Source organism: Hibiscus syriacus, unplaced genomic scaffold (genome assembly GCF_006381635.1).
Source record: "Hibiscus syriacus cultivar Baekdansim isolate YM2019G1 unplaced genomic scaffold, ASM638163v2 tig00110387_pilon, whole genome shotgun sequence".
Taxonomy (NCBI): domain Eukaryota; kingdom Viridiplantae; phylum Streptophyta; class Magnoliopsida; order Malvales; family Malvaceae; genus Hibiscus; species Hibiscus syriacus.
Window position 1 is genome coordinate 739,590 of NW_024062717.1, and position 21,826 is coordinate 761,415.

Below are 21,826 nucleotides of genomic sequence, written 5' to 3' on the forward strand. Positions count from 1 at the left end.
ACCAGTCCACATCTCCATTGATGTCTTTAGTTCTATTGCAGTTGATCGAGCTCGATTCACCAAATAACAGGCGATATTGACTACTTCTGCCCAGAATAATTTTTCTAGGCCTGCATCCCTCAACATTGCTCTTGTTCTTTCTAACATGGTTCTGTTCATCCGCTCTGCTACTCCATTTTGTTGAGGAGTGTTCACCACTGTGAACTGTCTTTTGATAACTTCTTTCTTACAAAAGTCATCAAATTCTTCACTTGTGTATTCTCCTCCATTATCTGTTCTGAAACACTTGATCTTATTTACAGAATCAAGTTCCACCCGCGCTTTGAAGTTTTTGAAAGTTGAAAACACATTTGACTTCTTCTTAATAGGGTACACCCAACATCTCATGGAGTAGTCATCAATAAATGAGACAAAATATTTTGCTTCGCCTAGGGATGTAACTGGTGTTTGCCATCGTTAGAATGAACCAATTCTAAAACACTTTTGCCTCTAGAATTTGACATGTTGAATTTCAATCGGTGCTGCTTACCTGTTATCTCACACAAAGTAAGTGATATATTTGTTAAGACTGGAAGTAACTTTTTCTCCACAAGGACTTTCATTCCTTGTTCTGACATGTGTCCAAGTTTCTGATGCCATAGCATTGCAGAATCTGAACTACATGAGGCAATTGTGGCTTCTGCTTCTAGCAAAGTCTCTCCCTTCAGCATGTACAAGTTTGCAACTATCTTTTCACCTTTCAGCACCACAAGTGCTCCATGGAACACCTTCATGATTCATTTTTGTGTTTCAATCTTGCTTCCATTATTATCCAACAATCCGAAGGATAATAAATTTTTCTTCAGACCTTTCACATGCCGCACATCTCAAAAAACTTTAATTGTTCCATCATACATCTTCAATTTGATGGTTCTCATGCCAATGATCTCTAAGGCATGATCATTGCAACTATACACAGATCCTCATGAGACATGTTCATAATGATGAAACCATTCTCTTCTTGAGGTCATGTGATATATTACTCCTGAATCAATGAGCCATATATCTACATATTTCTTTCTACATTCCACTGTGGTTGACGCTTTACATCATAGAGCATCTCCATCATTTGAAGTGTTTGCGATATTGCCTTGTGGATTGGAGTTTTTATTTAGACTCCAACAATCCTTCTTCAAGTGACCCTTCTTTCCACAGTTGTAGCACTTTAAATTCTTCTTGTTTCTCGACTTCGATCTACCATATTTGTGACAGCTGCTTTGGTCACGTTCTGTTGATCTCTCTCTCATCGTTGTCAATGCTTTTGCTCGTTGCAGATTTACTTGTCTGTCTTCCTTGTTCTTGTGTCGATTTTCTTCTTGTAGAACAGCAGCTGCAACGTCATCGAAGACTAGACTGGTGACATTACTGTTTGTTAAGTTGATGATGAGTTGATCATACGAATCTGGTAGACTTTGAAGTAGAATTTCAACACATTCTTGTTCTCATATTGTACATCTTAGGGATGTAAGCTGAGAAAATAAAGTGTTCAGCGTGTTTACATGCTCCGTCACTAAAGTAGATTCTGGCATCCGGAGAGTGTACAATTTCCTTTTAAGGAAAATTTTATTGTGGAACGATGTGGCCTCGTACAATTTAGTAAGATGATCACATATCTCCTTATTTGTCTTCTTCTCCTCGATGCTTGACAATACTTCATCTGTTAATGCTAGATGAAAGTTTTCTATAGTATTCCCGTCCATCTCGTTCCATTTACTGTCATATATGAAATCCACTGGCCTTTCACTGATAGCTACTAGACAACCGTCTTTCCTTAGGATGGCCTTCATCTTCAATTTCCACAATGAGAAATTTCTCCCATTGAACTTTTCAATATCAAATTTCGTTGCCATAGCTTCTATTACGGATATCTCCCACTATTTCACTATCGTGAATAGTTCTCTGGAACCTTCAAAGAATGGTAATACCTTCTTACTTTCTTATGTTGGAGGATCCACCTTTTAGTGGCAACCACAAAGACAATAAGCAAATATTACACACTCAAATCTGGCTCGGATACCAATTGTTGTGGAAGACGGCTATCGGATAGAGCAAAATCGCAACTGATAATTTGAGAAAATAAAAATGAAGATAAAAGAGACACAAAATTTACGTGGAAACCCCTAAATAATATAGGGTAAAAACCACGGGCAACGATAGAAGAATTTCACTATGAGAAAATAGTAATTACAACCTCTCTCGATCTACCAAGGAGAAAACAATGATAATTCTCTCTTGATAAAAAGGAGAAAACAACTCTCAAGAAAACTCTAAATTCTCTAGTATTGGGAGAAAACTAGAATGTTTTGGGATGGTTTTGAAGCTAAATGGGTTAGGGTATTTATAGATGAAACTTAAGGACTAATCTTATAAATATCCTAAAGTTTAGTGACTAAATTTTATAATTTTTCCATACAAAAAATCAACAAATTTGGTGGCCAAATTTGACTAATTTAACCGCCGATTAATGTTGAAAGCCACCCCATTTTATTGCTTTGATTTTTTCAACACCAAACTCAGTATAAATGTGATTTTTGTATGTAATACAAACTAAGAACCTCGCAGTTGGCTGCTCTGGTAAAAATGTTTTTAAAAACTTATTAAAATATTTCCTCTAGTATTGTACAGTGTATCTCATAAATTTTTAATATAAAAAAATTATCACATTTATTTCTTGAAATGAATTTTTAAATTTAAGTTTTAGAAAATATCATTCTAAAATTTAAAAAGTTAACAACAAAACTATGTTTTCATCATTTATCAAGTATGAGCGATACAAAAAATTAATTAGAAAACAAATATTAGTCTGCGTAGTGTGAATGCATACTTATTCACATGAAATAAATGCTAATGACTTTTGTTATTCATTTTCTTCACTTTACTTGTCATGTGTAGGCGTATTGCGACAATCAAACACTAATTAAAATATAATAATATTAGCAATACCTCCGACATGATATATGTAATTTCAATAACTTAGTAAATTAGTTTAGGTGATTTTAAGATAGTATATATTTCAGAATATTTTAATTAATTAATAATTAGTATATATTATGTAATTGCAATTGCTTATTTTCAATAACAATCCTTGTCATCATTGAGATTTATTTCATTGTTACTAAAATGCTTGTGGATAAGTATCATTAATCAATTGGTTTAGTGACATGAGATATTATATCACTTAAATTTAGAAATTCAAATATTGAAGTTGTGAACGTAACAAATTGAGTTGGAGGGTCACCCTTATAATAAACTTTTATAGTATTCAATCTAGATTAATCGTTCAATAAATTACATAAATGTAATTAAATAAAAAAAATACTTTACAGCCATATCCTATTAATATAGATTAAAAACACCAGCTATCATCACTGTAGGCATTGGTAGACTAAGGAGAGACAACTAGGGATGATCACGAGATCTAGACCTGAGGAGTTCCAACTCGACATAATTTCATTGGATAAGATTTTTTTTGAAAAAAAAAATTGATTCGGGTTGAATTGATTTTTTAGAGTATATGTTCGGGTTAGGTTCGACTTTAAGGTAAAAAACATCCGACCTGACCCGATCCAAAAATAATATAATTATATCTTATTTATTTAGGAAAAATTACAATAATACCTCTCTTTATAATTTTTTAATTAGAACCCTAATTTTTATTAAATATTATAAATATATTCATTTCGAGTCGTTTCGAGTTTAATCTTAAAAAGGCTGGTTGGCTTCGAGTCAACTGACCTCACCATAAAACTGGCTCAGGTCGGGTGAAGAGAGCATATTTTTCAGGTCGGGTTAGCTGAAAACCCGACCCATGCACATCCTTAAGGACAACAGGGTACATTCATCTCCCTAAAATTCAAATCATCGTATGCTTTAGATATTTTCTTTATATTTTGTATTGGTAATCTATTTACACCCCTAGAATTCCATAAAGAGAAAATAAATTCACTGGCCGAAAATGTCTTATAATACACGATTTTAACCAACTTTTTTTGGATTTGCGAAAATGACCAACAAATTTGCAACGCGAACTTCAATTTCGCAACACAGTTTCCAAATTCGCAACTTAGTTTCTGCAATCGCAACGCGATTTCCAAATTCACAACGTGATTTCCAAATTCACAACACGGAATTTCAAATTCGCAACTCGATTTCTGAATTCGCAACGCGAATTTCTTTTTCGCAACACAAGTTTCCTTTTCGCAACAAGATTTTCTAAATCGCAACACGAATTTTGTTTTCACAACTCGATTGTCGAATTCGCAACACGAATTTTAATTTTGCAACAGCTTTTATTTTTGCAACACAAATGTTTTGGGTATATAAACTACGCAGCAGCAACAACTCATAACCTAAATCCCTAAATCACAACTCATTCCATCTCCATCTATCACTCTCTCCGGCAACATCCGTTCCTATATCCAGCGACATCCGTTCCTATATCCAACGACATCCTTCCCCATCTCTAATTTTTTTACATAATTTTATTTCTATATAATTTTTCAATGATTCTCTCCCAAATATCAACTATCAACTTAATAAAGGTATGTTTTTTCTAAGTAGTGATGCTAGTTTATAGCTCGTTTGTTTAGTAAATTAATTTACAATTTGTAGAATGAAATCATCTAATGTTGATCATGTTTGGATAGATTTGTGTTTTGGAGGGTCATGGGAGAATGTTCATGGTGTTTTACAATATATGCCTTTACCCATGAATCTTCAACTAAAACTGTCATTAAAAAAGTTAACTTATGAAACTCTAATGTTACGTGTTGTAAAGAAATTGAATTTAGAGACTCTAAGTGGATTTAGGCTATCTTATCAGAGAAAAGGTAAAGTTTATTTGTTAACCGACAATGAAGATGTTGAACGATTCATTGCTTACATTAGTGTTTCGCAAGATGATGTTACATTGTATGTTGTTGAACCTAGAAGTAGTGAAGTTGGGTCAGTAACGGGTAGTAATCAACTAAGTTCTTCAACCCCAGTTTATGGTGCTCATAATGTACAACGTTGTTATCAACCTCAAAATTTAATGGTTCCACCACAATTTCATCACCACATTTCCAATACCAAACACAATCTCAAAACCCACAACCTTTCCCTAATCCAAATCCCAATAAACTTTCAGCACCAAATTCCAGTTTTCGTATTGACCAGTTAGACGATGATGAGCCAACAAAAAACTTTGTGAGTACTAGTCAATATTCGAAATTTGATCTTGGTCAATACCCGAACTTTGATCTTGGTCAAACTCGAATTTTGATGATGTTTCAGAAGAAAAAACAGACCCTGCGTGTAATGATTTTGATATTGGTCAATACCCGAATTTTGATGATGAAACAGTCGCTGCCGAGGAAGATGTTGTTGATGATAATGAGTAGGAAGTTACGACTGTGAATGAACATGTTGAACATCCATTCTGTAATTCATATAACCCTGAAGAAGCAAAAGAAGAAGAAGAAGTCCCCGAAGAAAAGATAAAGAAGAAAATGCCACGGGAGTATAACTGGAATATGCCAGAATTACTTCAGATACCGGAAGAAGAGTTGGTAAATATAGTAGTTGATTGTTACACAAAAGTTATTCGTATCAAGAAAGATGATTGTTTGATACAAAGGAAGACTTAAAGATAGCTTTGTATACGAAATGTGTGGAAGATGACTATCAACTAAAAGTTAACAAATCAAGCAAAGATCGTTTCAAAACAAAGTGTATGATTGACAAAATTGTACGTGGCGTATGATTGCAAAGAGGATAAAAGATTGCAAAATGTTTCAAGTTAGGACTTTTATTGATAAACATACATGATCAAGAACCCAAGGTTTTCGTCGCCATAGACAGGCAAACAAAAAGGTGTTGGGTGGTTTTCTGGCTGAGTTAATGTTTTTCAATGGCAGGGTATATCAGGGACATGAAATTATGACTGACATGAATGCTCAGTTCAAGATTAGTATCTGATATTCTCAAGCTTGGAGAGCCAAATGTTATGCCTTCGAATTATTGAGGGGGTCGCCAGAAGCATCGTTTGCCCAACTGCCAGCTTATTGTCACAATTTAAAGCTGAAAATCATGGGTCGGTAACTCTATCAAAACAGATAGAGATGGACTTTGAGTGCTGTTATCGCCATTGGTGCTGCGGTTAGTAAATCAATATAATTTTGTTGACTCATTTTTGTTAGTTACATGCATTTCATATTTAAATGATTATATTTCTTGTGTATATTATTTTGTAGATTCGTTCATTTATTACTTGCATTCGCCCAGTTATTATAGTTGATGGATCACATTTGAAAGGTCGATACATTGGAGTAAACTTATTAGCAGTAGCCATGGATGCTAATAATGGGATACTACCAATAGCTTACGGGGTTGGCAAATCTGAAACCTCTGATTCATGGACATGGTTTATGGGGCATCTTAGGGATTGCATAGGTCCTATTAGCAATCTGACAATCATATCTGATAGGGCAAACTCAATTGAAAATGATGTTAGAAGGTGTTTCCCATATGCTTTTCATGGACTTTGTGGTGTTCATTTGTACAAAAATCTAAAATCAAGGTCTCCTGGTATAAAAAATCACAAATGAAAATACTGGAAGGCTGTAAAAGCTTATCGGGAAGTGGATTTTAATAAGCATATAAATTGTTTAAGACGTGTTTTGCCTTAATGTGTTCAAACACTAGAAGATGTCGGGTTTGAAAGATGGTCAAGAGTACATCAACTTGGAGCAAGATATGGTTTCATGACGTCTAATAGTGCAGAATCAATCAATGCTCTAAGTCGTCATTCCTGAAAATTATACATTACTATGTTAATGGAGTTTTTTCGAGCTTCTATTCAACAGTGGTACTATAAGAAAATAAACCATGCATGTATTAATTCTTTAAATTTGTAAATTATCATATTTAATATATTTTACTAAGTATTATTTATTTAAATTTACAGGAACATTGGAACGTCGTGTTACACCATGGACTGAAAAAAGATAACGAAATGTGTTGTGAAGTCAACGTCTTGGAGAGTTGAACCATGTTCAAACATTTTGTTTGAAGTATTGGATAATAACTTAAATGGGCTTGTCGATCTAAATGAAATGCAAAGACGTGTAGTTGTATGAAATGGCAAACATCTGGTTATCTGTATGGCCATGTTATAAAAGTTGCTCTTCATCTAAACCAAGATGATTCAAGCGCATACGCTATGGATTGCTACACTACAGAAGTATATCGACAGACTTATACCGAGATTGTCTACCCTATACTACATCCTTCTGAGTGGGACATACCAGATGACTTACAAACAGTTTTGCCACCAGTCATGGACAGCATGCTACCTGGCCGACCGAAAAATCATGATCGTATACCGTCTAAGGGTGAAGAGAAGAGGATATCGACATGTAGTCGGTGCAAGAAAAGTGGTCATACAAGGTTGACATGTGGATCACCAGTGCCATCACAATCATCTTTTCCTCTACCAAAATATGGATCCTCATCAAAATCCAAAGCTCATATGGTGCCAAGCAAAAGGAAATCAAAATTGTAATCAAAATCAAAATTCCAATCACAACCGGCTTCACCTTTTGGGACTTATTAACTTAGGTGATTTTTAAATGCAAACGTTGTATCATGTGTATTTTATGTGTGAATGCATACATTTTTAGTTAGACATGCATTAGTAACTTGAGTTTGAACATTGCTATGATCTGTTCAGTTGTTATCACTTATCAGATTGTTGTCTGTTATCTTTTTGAAGGTGTTTCCTTGAATTCACAACGCGAAAATCAAATTCACGTTACGATTTTCGAGTTGCGAAAGTCAAATTCGCATTGCTAATTTTGTATTGCGATTGTTGCGAAAGTCAAATTCGAAACGCGAAAGTCAAATTCGAAATGCAAAAATGACAACGCGAATTTGACTTTCGCGTTGTGAATTTGACTTTCGCAATAATCACAACGCGAATTTAACGTTCGCGTTGCGAATTTGACTTTCGCAACAATCACAAAGCGAAAATCGCAACGTGAATTTGACTTTCGCGTTGCGAAAGTGTACATTCAACAGGTCTTTTTTGCCTTCAACATAATGCAGATTGAAATTAAACAACATATCAATTAAACAAAAAAAAACAATTCTTATTTACACTTGACAACACATTGATACATCAATTAGCCCAGACAGTACATCCAAATGCTCCAACAATAGAGAGCTTACATCCAAATACATCAATTTCACACAGCTTACTTGAAGGATTAACCTGCAGAAACATTATGGCCATGAGATTTTCTACACATCTAAAACCAACAAATATGAGCTGAAATTATTGAATTCTAGGTACTTAACCAAACATTTTCAAACCAACAAAGAGTATATATGTTAACAACACTTGCTCAAACTTACCAATAACAAATGGTTGTTTATGCACACTTTCATCACGCGGATACAAGTAGGCAACGTCTCGCATATATCTCTCTAACCATAAAATGTCGAAACAACAACCCTACTGCACCTCTATCTCTATCTGTGGGAGGTAGAAACTGTTTACCTCATATCGCCATATGTTCCAAGCACATACATACAAGAGGGCCACAATCCCCTCTGGCTCCCACCGTTTGTTGTGGCGATGTCTCGTCTCTCATAATTGTAACTTTTAACTTATTTGGCTTCTTGTTTCCTGAATTAATCCAATAATCAATCACATCCGAGTATTTAACCAAATGATCGCTCCATCCCCTACAAATAATATCTTTCAAATCAGACAATGGTATGTAATTCAACATGTTTTCATATACTATCGTCTTCAGGGATGGGAGCTGAAGCTCGACAAGAAGCCAATGACGACGTTCCATAACAGGGATAAACACCTGCAATCATAAATAATAATTCAATTGCGCACATCAAATAAAATTTATGAACACCTTTAAATATGCAAAACTAAATACGAACTTTATCGACCTCCCACCACGCAGGATAAAGGATAGCTTTTCTATTACCCAACGCATATGAAACGTCTCTCTGATCCTTCAAGTGAGCTGCGTGAAAAGACGAAGGCATAATAGTCCATCGTGTCTTTTTTATTTTCTTCAATTTCCTTATAATCAGAAGACATGACACCCATGCATCAATATGTTGTTTTATAAAAAAATACATATATTAGTGAATTTAATAATTTTAAAAAAATCAAAATGCAATATAAGAAGAATATAAGACTTACCCCCATTCGAAATAGTCGTTCTCTTTAACCCCTAATAAAACACCCCACCAAGACCGTTCAAGAAACTAATGCATATTATCGTCGATTTTGCATAAGTCAGCGTAGCACCCCTGGCTCCGCTCATGTAGATAAAAATCAACTACGGTCTTAGCCCAAAGGGTATTATCCATAATTGTGTCTGGTAGTGTTCTTCTCTCGTGCTGAGGAATGGTATTGACCGGTAACTGATACGAAATCCAACTCTGATCCATCATACCGAGCACGAGAAGGGGTTTATCAATATGTCGACATAGTATGCCATGTGAATCGGCCTCTTGAATGGTGGGAGGGGCCTCTTGAACGATGAGAGGGGCCTCTTGAATGATAGGAGGGGCCTCTTGAACGATGACAGGTGAATCGGGCTTCTTCTTACGCAGTCTTGGAACTATTGGGGTGAAAGGAGACGTAATGGCATGTCCACGACGTCTGATGCGTGAACCCTGTCGTGCAAGAAAAACCTGACATAAATCATCTACCTTATCGGGCCGCTAAAAATAAATTAATACATAAATAAGTAAATAAATAAATAAATAAATAATGCCGAAAAAAGGTTATTTACATTTTTAGTATAGTATTAAACAAACTTACCTCATTGCGTAGAGTATGAACCTTATTCTGCAACGATGAAATAATCTCACATAGAGCGGCTACCTCATTACGTAAAGTAGATACCTCACCACGTAAAGCACCATTGTCATCGCGTGAAACAGCTACCTCACCACGTAAAGATTGTATCTCATCATGCCACGCACCATTTTCGTCACGTAAAGTACCGACCTCATCACACAAAGCACTGAACTTTTAACGTAACTCCCTTAACTCATCCTGTGGAGGTGGAGAACGGGGAGATAAATGTCGTGGCATCTTTTCCAGTCGCCTATCATGAGGTGATGGTGGAGAAGAGGCTCGATGATGTGATGGAATAGGTGATGGCTCTCGGTGTGGAGGTGTATAATCGGCTTGATCAGGTGATGGATCTCGGTGTCGAGCTGTAGAATCGGCTCGATCAGGTCATGGCTCTCGAAGTGGGGGTGCTCATCATCTGTCCCATAAAAAAAACGCCTACTAGCTTGCCACCAATCAGTGGCAAGCTCAGCCTCTGTGGGTGTAGCCTTTGTAATTGATAGTTTGCCTCCTAACAATATAAAAGCTAAAACAAAGTTAAACGTCTACTAGTAATAACTTGTTTATATATGGTAGTATTTGTGTTAACTTACATCATTCATCGTCGTATATGATAGTAAATCTTCCCAATTCAACAGTCAGATCCTCCTCCAGGTAATAGTCCTATGAATATCATTTGAATTTTTGATGGCATATTTCTACATGCTGGGAAAAGCCTCAAATATCCAAATCTACAAACAATATAATACACAAACATTAATTTTAGTAATTATTAAATAATTAATTATAATTTTGGAAACATTATATAGAAATTCTTATCTTAAAGGTCCAAATAAAGCCTACCAAAGTGTATTTGGAACAAAGGCCACGCAAACTACGAGAGTCCTCAAAGGCAGACGACAACTTTTTCCAGGTAGCTTTCCATAGATATGAACCCCACGGAAACACGTTCCATACATTTAGGTCCTCTACCAATAATATTAAATCCTCAGAAATAGGTTGTCTGCCCTTTTTGCCTAAAAAGTCGGCATTCAAAAGTAATAAAAGGCATACTCGGACAACATCAAGGTTATCCATCCGAGTAAAACCATCTTTAAGAAGTAATCTTTTCAAATCGCCGACATGTAAACTGGGCTTCGCCTTTTCCAGCTCAGGAAAAACCCGAAATAACCAAGATGGGCGGGCAATATGACTAGTGTACCGACCTACTTCATCATGTCATCCGAAACGTAGACCAGTGATTAAGCAAAACTCCTCCCGCCTAAAACAAGTATACGCCGGTGGAAAATGAAACCATATCTCTTCATCACCATGTTGTATTCTCTCGGGTAGATCGTTAGTCATGGTGTGAAGAAACAAATGGGTCAACATAGCATCTCCACCTGGATGTTGTACTTTTAGCCATGGCTCGAAACAAGTATTCTCAAACAAATTTCTTTGTACAGGTGTAAGTATCGACGCAATTGTAGTGGCTAGGCTTAATTTATTCCTTAAAGTTAATGAAGCAGAAAAAAATTCCTAACAAAAATAATAAACATACCAAGTTAGATATACCAAAAACAACAAGTTATACACTATAAACAGACATGATATTAAATAGGGAAAATATAGCCAAATATGTTTCAAACTAGCACAATATTCACCCAAGTCATTATTCTATCATAGTTCACAAAAGGCATCAGATAACATTCCAGAAGTAAGAACTTATATAAACATTTTAAAAGGACAACATATAGGTTTAGTCCAGGTTCAAGGACAACATAAAGAGTAGTAGTTTATTCTTGAAACTTAAATTCGCAACACTGTGAATTTAGTATTTGTCTTTGTTTTTTTGCTGAAGTAATGCAATTCATTCAAGTTTCAATTTGCAGAAGAAGGGTAGTTTTTGAAACTTAAATTCACAACACGAAAATGAAATTCGCAACGCGAAAATAAAATTCGTAACGCGAAACTAAAATCGCAACGCGAAACTAAAATCGCGTTGCGAATTTCATTTTCGTGTTACGAATTTAAGTTTCAAAAACTATTCTTCTGCAAATTGAAACTTGAATGAATTGCATTACTTCAACCAAAATACTAACTTCACAGGGTTAAAGACTAAACAGTTTAGCAGTATTGGCAGCAACCGAATGAATTTACTAAGCAATCTAAGTGAAATAGTTAATCTATATATTGAAATTACCAGTACATTTATCATCAATTTAAATATGAAAAATCTAATAATAATACAAAAATTTCAAAATTAAAAAAATTAAAAAAACTAACTCTCGGTGGTTGATTTTCTATTTGTGGCCGTGAATGGTTGTGAGAGGGTGGCTCTGAGAGATGGAGATAGAGGGGGGTCGCCGGATATGGGGACGAATGTCGCCAGAGATGGGGATGGATGTCGCCAGAGATGGGGACGGATGTCACCGTAGAGAGTGAGAGATGGAGATGGGATTGAGTTGTGATTTAGGGTTTTAGGTTATAAGTTGCGATTATACTGTTTACATTTGTGTTGCAAAAATTAATATTGTGTTTCGAATTCGAAAATAAAATTTGCGTTGCGAAAATAAACACGCTTTGCGAATTTGAATTCTGTGTTGCGAATTACAAATTCGCGTTGTGGAAAAGAAATTCGAGTTGCGAATATGGGAAATTCACGTTGCGAATTTGGAAACTGTATTGCGAAATTGGAGTTCGCGTCACGAATTTGTTGGTCATTTTCGCAAATCCAAAAAAAGTTGGTTAAAATCGTATATTATAAGGCATTTTCGGTCACTGAACTTATTTTCTCTTCCATAAATGCATCCCTCCTAAAATTTTAGAAGTTCATCTCATAACATAAAATCATACATCCGTCCTTGTAGGTAAAAGATGTTGGGTAAGCATCTAAATTATTATATATTATAATATTAATAAAAATGATTATTGCATCATTTATTGGGGTACGTGATGTATAACTCCCAAGAAATTGGATCCAAAATCTAGGAAATATTGTGTACGTGATGTATAACTCCCAAGAAATTTCAAAGTTGGATCCAAAATCTAGGAAATGTAAATTCTTGGGGTATGTTGATGGTGTAAAGGGTATCGCTTGTGGGATCCCACTTCCCACAAAGTGAACATCAACAGAGATGTTATCTTTTTAGAAGATAAACTACAAAGAAAAGAAGAAGATAGTAGCACTGAAAAGTCAGAGACTACACAAATACATGTGGAAAATGAGGTTGAACAAGAAGATTCTTCTAAAGCACCAACACATGATGAACAAGAACCAGAGAGTTTTGAAGCTCCAACAACTCGTCAATCAGATCGTGTGAGAACACGTCCCCATTGGCACTCAGATTATGTTATAGAAAGAAATATTGCATACTGCCTTTTAACAGAGGACAATGAGCCATCAATATACCAGGAGGCAATAAACAACTCAGATGCTTCACTATGGATGATGACGATGCAAGAAGAAATTGAAGCCATTCATAAAAACAATATATGGAACCTTGTGTCACCACCACAAGGAATGAACCCAATTGGTAACAAATGGGTCTTCAAAATCAAGCGAAATGGTAACGATCAAGTGGAGAGGTATCGTGCAAGACTGGTGGTCAAAGGATATGCTCAAAAAGAAGGTATTGATTTCAATGAAATCTTTTCTCCTGTGGTTCGACTAACAACAGTTTGAGTAGTCTTGGCAATGTGTGTTACATTGAACTTGCATCTAGAGCAGCTAGATGTTAAAATAGCTTTTCTTTATGGAAATCTTGAAGAAGAGATTTACATGCTCCAGCCTGAAGGTTTTGAAGAAAAAGAAAAGAAGAACTTGGTTTGCAAGTTGAACAAATCTCTGTACGGTCTAAAGCAGGCTCCGAGGTGTTGGTATAAGAGATTTGATTCCTTCATTATATGCCTTGGATACAACAGACTTAACGCAGACCCTTGTGCTTATTTCAAGAGGTTTGGTGATAACAATTTTGTTATATTGCTGTTGTATGTGGATGACATGTTGGTTGCAGGACCCATCAAAGATCATATTGAATAATTGAAGGCACAACTGGCTAGAGAATTTGAAATGAAGGAATTGGGATAAGCAAACAAGATTCTGGGGATGTAAATTCACCGAGACAAAAGTAATAGGAAGATTTGACTTTCACAAAAGAATTCTTCATCAAAGGATAAGACTTCATTTTTCTGGAATTCTGATCAAGAATTAAGCTGTGAGGCAAAAGGTGAAAAGATTATAGAAAGGTGGTTTGTGCAACATAAAAGTAGAAAGGGTAGAGAATGCAATTCAGGGAGTAGAAGGTCAAGTAATAATAATTTGAGTACATTGTATAAGAAATTGATATTGTTGTTGAGGTCCTTATATGTGACTATTAGGCTTTTACCTGCATATAAGATTTTTCGTGATCTCAATTCATCTGGTCAAATCCATGCTTTTAAGCTTGTTCCTAGGGTATCTTCCTCTGTTGAACCCTTCACTAATAAAGACACAGAAATGCAGCAATTTTGGTTTACCCCTGTGGACACATCATGTGGAAGGATTTGTCTTTCAGTTTTGTACCGTTCATCTATCTCAGATATAAGCCTCCGAGTCATCAACACCTATGTCCCCTCAATTTATACCAGATTATGTTGGAAGCCCATTGGCAGACCTACTGAGGAGGTTTCCCTCTCTTCCGGTGTCGCATTACTCTCCATCATCTTTGCCATTCTCAAGAAGACATAGTTGGAGTTTTGATCATTCCAAGGCTTCACCGCCTTCACTTTCTTTCTCACCATCACCAGCACATTCAGAATCGCATGCTTTGGTTTCTAACCCACGCTCTCGCCGTGTGCCACCTCTGAGCTTACCTCCTCATCCTCCTGGGGCATCACCAGCTCATAAGAAGAATACGAACTTTGATGAGTATTGTCCTTCCCCAAATTTCTCTGCTTCCCCTTCCCCTTCTCCGTCCCCTTCACCCTCACCATCACCCCCAATCCACGTTCCTGAGGGTCATCTGTTACGTTCTGAAAGTGCTCCTGTTAACTTACCTGTTCCTAAGCATACCAGTTCCCCTGGCTTGTCCTCCAAGGCCAAGCAAAATTTGCCACCATCTCCTACCCTTAAAATTTCAAGAGCTGGTATTTCTAGGACTGATAATAATATGGGTCCCATGAAATCTGGCGCAACTGTTGGAAAGGTATTTCTTATATGCATCATTGGTATGCCTTGTGATTTCTATTGTATCTTGTTTTTCTCCATGGGATTTAGTTGTCTTTTGCATCTTGTAGCTGTTCTCTCTTGGGAAAGGAGATGTTCTGAAATATTCTGGAGCGAAGGTATCTTCCAACATCTCTCCAGGAATTTCATTTTCTAGAAATTCCAGTCGGTTTATACAAGATGATTTCGATGAATCTGAGTTTCCTTGTCCATTTGATGTGGAGTATGATGACATGGACCCCGGTAGCAGGTAATGCACTGAATTCATTGTATAAATGATACTTTTAGAATAACCCTTTTTTCATCATTTGTGGATGGTTCCAATGCATACAGTTAATTTACTTTTGTCTACGATGTTTATTTTTATATAGGTTTCTTGAGGAGATTTAACAGTTGTTAATTGTTGTAAATTTGAAAACGTTGCATCGTGTTTTTAAAATTCTTACTGGCTCAGGATTTGATTTGGTTTCTTTAACTTGCCACGGAATAATGTTTCTATGCTGTTGTGTCCTGTCCTCGTGCTCAAAGTGGTATAAACTTACTAAAGGAGCATTTAAATTCATGTGTATGCTAAGACTAGTACTTCCCCTTTCTGTTTGAATTTTGTCTTGAACTAGTTCTGATCTAATAAGTCGAGATGTTAGAAATTGATGAATTTTCTATGAAACTGAATAATTATCTAAGCAAAGAGACTACATGGAAAACTTCATACTTTGCTGGTAGGAGCCTGAGTAGTGGTGAATCTGGGTCAAGAATCGGCATATATCATATATTGGGAGTTACCAAATACAAATTAGAAAAATAATGGGGGAAAAAGAATTACAATACGAAGCTGTCATTGAACATTAAAAGAAGACAGATTAAAGTAGTAGAAAATATAGTGGAATAGGTAGAGAATGAAGATTGGGAAAAATAAAAAGAAGACAAATTAGAACTAACAAAAGGGGTGGAGGTGGACAGAACATGAGAAAGGTTTAATGAGGGGATGAAGGAGACGTTATAGTCTTTTTAAAATTGTTATGATATTCTAATTAATAAAATAAAGAGCATTAATGACATTGTGATTTTCTAAATAGTAAAAAGAAAGAAAGAGAAAGGAAGCAGAAAGGTGAAATGGTGAAAGCTGACTTTTTATTGCGCCTGGAATAAAGCGTAGCACATTTAAGTGATCACCTCATTAAAATAGCTTTGCCTGGAATGTTGTGAAGCGGCTTTCCTTATTTTGGCTGCGTCTGAAGGCCTAGGCATGTGCCTTAACATCACTGCCATGCTGAAGTTTCTGTGTCGGTTGTATTTAGCAGAAAGCAGTGCTATATCCCACTGTTTTTGTAATGTGCAACCAGTATCAGTGAGTGAATCGTATTTGTTTCGATATCTTCATTTTTAACATAGCTATATTAACAAATTAGGACCGTAACTCATATCTTTAGGTCACATGGTTGGATTGGAGGCCGATTCTGTGTATGACTTGGCCCTTCTGTTGAGGGATCTCTATGATTAGGCTTAATATAATAAATGCCCCCTTAACTTGCCAAGCTGACTTATTTTTCTTAGCAAGATTTAGGCTTCTTGGTTCTTAGCTAAGTTCAAAGAGATTTCTATTCCTAAGGACTCTCTAATCAGTGATCCTTCCCTAGGGGATTTATGTTCGTCCTTCAACAAATCGATTGTCACTAAGCTTCCTTGGTCCCCTTCTCCTAAGGACTTCATTAAATTGAATGTGGATGCAGCAATAAGCGGTGACTGGAAGAGAAGTGGAATAGATGGTATTTTAAGAGACGATGCAGGTTCGATTTTAGGTTTTTTCCAGGAGGCTTTTGGTCCGGGTCCACCTACTTTGATGGAGCTAAAGGCTGTTCAGAAGGGATTATCTTTCTTTGATTCTTTTCAAGGGTGTATTAATGGTCAGTTGATAATTGAAAGTGATAGTAAGGAGGCAATGACATGGGTTAAGAATGTTGAAAAATGTCCATATGTATATGTAATAATTGTCAAGGATATTGCTGATAGGCTTAAACATTTGGAGGGTGTAATTAGATGGGTTGCTAGGTCAGCTAATATAGAGGCAGATGGCTTAGCTAAGGCTGGAATAGGCTAAGTAGAGTGTTGTTGTTAGGGGTATTTGTTTCTGGTTTTCGTGTTGTTTTGTAAGGGGACATTATTGATTTTTTTAACTTTATGTATCTTTTATATTATTAATGAAATCTAAGGCACTCTTTTCCTTCTTCTGCTGATTAAGAAGTTTCTCTACGAGCTCCATTAATCATGAAGGGGTTTTTTAACGAGGCCTTCACTTATAAAAAAATAGAACAAATTGTAAACAATTTTAAATTTTAATGCCAAAGTGGTCTAAAAAAGTTTAGGTACCACTTTGAGAACGATTGTCAACTTCAGGAGCCATACATTATATTAAGCCTCTTATGGCACTCCAATGTATATGTAACTATTCATACTATTTTGCAGAAATGGCTAGATCAATATTTACCACTGATATGAATTTGCTTTTTTTTCCCCCTTCATTTAAATGACTTGGCTTGCTTCGCTTTGTTATTATAGGAGAGAACATCTGTCTGATCCAAACAAGGAAGGGTTGTTTATGAATAGAAAATCCCAAGATGCTGCAGTTGGTGCTCTTGTACATATGCTGAAGAAAGCCCCTCCTCTTCGCCAAGACATCTCAGGTTCAATTAATTTTTCAGAAGTCTCGAGGCCAGAAATGTGTAATAACAACATCCAAGAGCAAAACCAGAACTCAGAGGCTGTGACCATTGAACATGTTGCCTCATCAATTATTGCATCTTTTAGGTTTGTAGCATCAATGACAACGGCCGATGCATTAGAGGAACTTCGGGGTTACAAAGAGTTAAAAGCCTTGTTGCTTAGTGAAGGTGGTAAGTCTTACACACCTGCCCCATTTGCCTCTGGAGCTAAGCATTCGGGCAATGGTACATGAGAATTGTCTTCTTCTATGATATTGGTATATTTACACATATGTGCAGCACTATGGTTTGAGAGATTACTACATGCTATATAGTTAAGGCATTTCCCCCTTTTTGTGACCGAATGAGTATGTGTATACACACATATATATGTATGAGTTAGGATCAACTTACACAATGTAGAATTTATTTTAGTTTTATATAGATTTAAGACCGTTGGATGAGTGAAAATAGACAGTTGAGATTAATTCATTATCTTTTTTTTCTAGTGAATATCTTCTCATTTCTTATTTTAATCTCAATCATCTATTTTCACTCATCCAACAATCATAAATATGTGTAAAACTAAGAAGTTTTATACTGTGTAATTGGATCATATCCCTATATATATATAATATAATTTTTAGGTTAAGATTTATGCTTACAATAGAGCTGTTATCCTTGGGCTGGAAAACTTAAAAAAGTACTTTTTGTCTCCTAGTGTGGCGGATGCAGGCTATACAGGCCCGCAGATATGGTGTGGTTTCTATTACTTTGTATTTCTCCTTTGATTCCTCTGCTGCATTTAGATTTTCAGTAGGATGCTTTAGCTTATGAGTTGCAGTTATAATCCATGTTATTCAATTCGGATTCTAATACAGTTATGTGCCTGCTATGAATGTATTTAATCACATAGAAGCTTTTTATAGGATCCTAGTCTCATACTTATAAGTCTGATATATTTGGAATATCATAATTATGAATTCCTAGCTAGATGTGCATCAGATTAATAGGGCTGTAAAAAGCTCATGAGCTTAATATTGTTAAGCTTGATTTGAACTCGAAAACACAAACTGAGGTTCAACTCGAAAGCTCGCGAGCTTAAAAATGTTAATCTTGATCAAACTTGAAATAAAAAATTAAAGCTCAAATTCGAGTTCAGTTCAAATTTGAACTCAAACTCAAACCTTAAGTATATGAAAATCTTGTATTGCATTTTTTTGAAATGATATATAAATGCTAATAAAGTAATAATTTAATTTAAAAATTAAAATTTTTAACATTATTTTTTTAAGTTGCTCACGAGTTTGTTTATTTGGGTATTAAGTAGTTTGTTTTGGTTAGTTAAAAACTTGAGTTTTTTTTATTTGAGTAGCTTGTAATATGTCTCGTCTCATTTGTAACCCTAATCATATACATGTGTTGAATAAAGATGCCTATAGGTAATTCAGGGATATATTATAATGCACCCTTTAACATTTATGTTCTTTTGTGTTGCATTTGTGATTTCAGCACATATCTAAAGATTGCAGGATGATTTTGTCAAATTTGAGTTAACAAGGATTGCACAACACACATATATATTTTATTATGAATACTTAAATATTTCAAATTATAATTTTAAATTAATTGTATAAAAATATGATTGGATAATAATTGATCGGCAATAACATCTATATAATGTATTAGAAATAAATTACATATATTATTTTAAATTATTTGAATTCATCAAATAACCTCGGTGATTAAAAAAATGTTCTTCTTCTTAAAGGTCTTAAATTCGAATAACTGTGTCTGTAAAATGTATGTGACTTCATGCGTATTAGTGTGTACGCTTTACAATTTTAGCCCAAAAAGAACAAAGGCATTTGTGGTGGCTGGATAAACCTTCATTCCGATAAAATATGATTTTTTAAACCACCAGTATCTAATTTATTAATCGATTAATTCGGGTTGGGTACTGCAGAGGTGAGAGTGACTTTCGCAATTCAGTTTGCTTCATTTGTAAACGTTAAGATTCGATCTCCTGACCTTGTTTAAGGAATTTAATATCTCATCTCACTAAATCAATTGATTGTTGCTAAATATGAAGATGTGTGACATTCCTTTCATAATATGGACTTGTATTTTAATTAAAATATTAAAATATAAATTTTTTGACGTTCCTTTCGGGATATTGATCTTTCAATTAAAGTTGTTCTCATTCGTTTGGACTTATATTCTATCTAATTAAAACATTAAAATATGAAGTTGTGAGGTTGCTTTCGGAATACTGATTTTTCATTCGTGGCTGGCAAGTGGCAAGGTAGAAATTAGGGTTAGAGTTTTAAGCTTGATTTTAGGGATTTTTATGTATTTGGATTTTTTTATAATTTCAGGAAAATTAGGTTTTTTAAATATTAATACCTTTAAGTTTTTTTAAAAAAAATAAAATTTTCATAATTATATAAATATGGCATGTGTTATTTAATAAGTTTTTTTAACGGTTGTTATAGCCGATGCACCTAAAATAATAATATTTATAACATTAGACATCTGAATTAATCGAAAAAAATTTAAATACCATTTTAAAGAAACGATATAATTTGAGCAATTATTATTATATTAAGCCAAAAAAATAATATGAGGCTGTGACGTTCCTTTAATTACGGTGAATGCTGTCCTCATGCACATTTGGCCACAAGGGTGGAGAATTTAATGAGTTGACTCCCAAGTCCTCCTCCTACGTAACTACGTTTTTAACTAAAATACAAAATTTTGACGTTCTTTTCGGGATATTGATCTTTCAATTAAAGTTGTTCTCATTCGTTTGGACTTATATTCTATCTAATTAAACCATTAAAATATGAAGTTGTGAGGTTGCTTTCGGAATACTGATTTTTCATTCGTGGCTGGCAAGTGGCAAGGAAGAAATTAGGGTTAGAGTTTTAAGCTTGATTTTAGGGATTTTTATGTATTTGGATTTTTTTTATAATTTCAGGAAAATTAGGTTTTTTTTAAAATATTAATATCTTTAAGTTTTTTTTTAAAATAAAATTTTCATAATTATATAAATATGACGTGTGTTACTTAACAAGGTATTTAACGGTTGTTACAACCGATACATCTAAAATGGTAACATTTATAATGTTAGACACATGGATTGACATAAAAAAATTTAAATACCACTTTAAAGAAAATCATATAATTTGAATATTTATTATTATATTAAGCCAAAAAAATAATATGAGGCTGTGACATTCCTATAATTACGGTGAATGCTGTCCTCATGCACATTTGGCCACAGGGTGGAGAATTTAATGAGTGGACTCCCAAAGTCCTCCTATGTAACTACGTTTCCCCCCCCCCCCTGCAAAATAAGCATTAACTATGGAAATTTTATTACGAGTTTACCATCATATTAGCGTTAATTACTCTAATTATAAATCAATCACCACTAAGTTTCCATCTCCCTCATTAAAAATTTTTGCATTTTTTCCTTACAGGCTTAATCGTTGAATCTCTTGATCCCGAAAAATTATTAGATGGACTCTTCCCACCACATCAGCAATGATTCTTAACTAATAATATTATGTCAAATAAGAATTAATTTTCATGTCATTCAATATTACATATGAATGCTCCATCACCCAAGAGGTCCTGGGTTTAATTCTCCTTTGCCCCCATTTCTTTGTTGATTTGAACTTGTAAGGCTAAGTTTGAATTCTACCATCATCACTCTTAGTGAACAATTTGTAAATTTTTATGTAAATCCCAATTAGGACTTAGGTATGCCTTGACCTTGGACTGGAGGAGATATCCTTGACCTAAACTTTTTAGTACAAAAAAAATTACATATGAATAGTCGGATGATTATTTTATAATTTTTAATAGTAAGTGGATATCATTTTTTGTAACAAAAAAGATTATTTTGGAACATATGATTAGTTAGACGATCATTTTATAACTTTGTGTACTTTACCCTAACATTTTTGAAGTCTAGATTGTCTAAATATCATTCATTTGTGAAACTCGTAACTTCTTCAACTTTGG

General features: G+C 34.8%; 1 pseudogene; it reads left to right on the forward strand.

The window, feature by feature from the left end:
- The first annotated feature begins 12,235 nt into the window (after window positions 1–12,235).
- Window positions 12,236–18,167, forward strand: LOC120122355 (annotated as a pseudogene).
- The last annotated feature ends 3,659 nt before the right edge of the window (window positions 18,168–21,826 follow it).